The sequence below is a fragment of the Mastomys coucha genome, unplaced genomic scaffold, assembly GCF_008632895.1.
Source record: "Mastomys coucha isolate ucsf_1 unplaced genomic scaffold, UCSF_Mcou_1 pScaffold5, whole genome shotgun sequence".
NCBI lineage: Eukaryota > Metazoa > Chordata > Mammalia > Rodentia > Muridae > Mastomys > Mastomys coucha.
The window spans coordinates 12,917,497-12,917,874 of record NW_022196911.1 but is presented as its reverse complement, the minus strand read 5'-3'; positions in this window follow the sequence as shown (position 1 = coordinate 12,917,874).

Below are 378 nucleotides of genomic sequence, written 5' to 3'. Positions count from 1 at the left end.
AAAAAAAAAGAATGCGAGTTGCGATCTGTCCCAACACTGGGAGTAACTGGGACCAGCAGGACCAGGCATACAGGAACTCCACCAGCCCAGTGACTCCGGTTCCTTCCTGTCTGCCTGCGCTGGGGTCTAGAGCAGACCTGGGTGCAAGCTCCACAGCCAGTCCCACAACACCCAGAGGAAGCTCCACTCTCAGGCACTCTGACACACCCAGGATCAGAGGTGAGCAGGAACCAATATCTGTCCTAACACTGGGAGTAATTGGGTCCAGTGGGATCAGGCACACAAGAACTCCGCCAGCCCAGTGACTCCAGTTCCTCCCAGTCTGTTGGGGTTAGTGTTCTGAGCAGACCTTGGGCACAAGCTCTGCAGCCAGTCCCA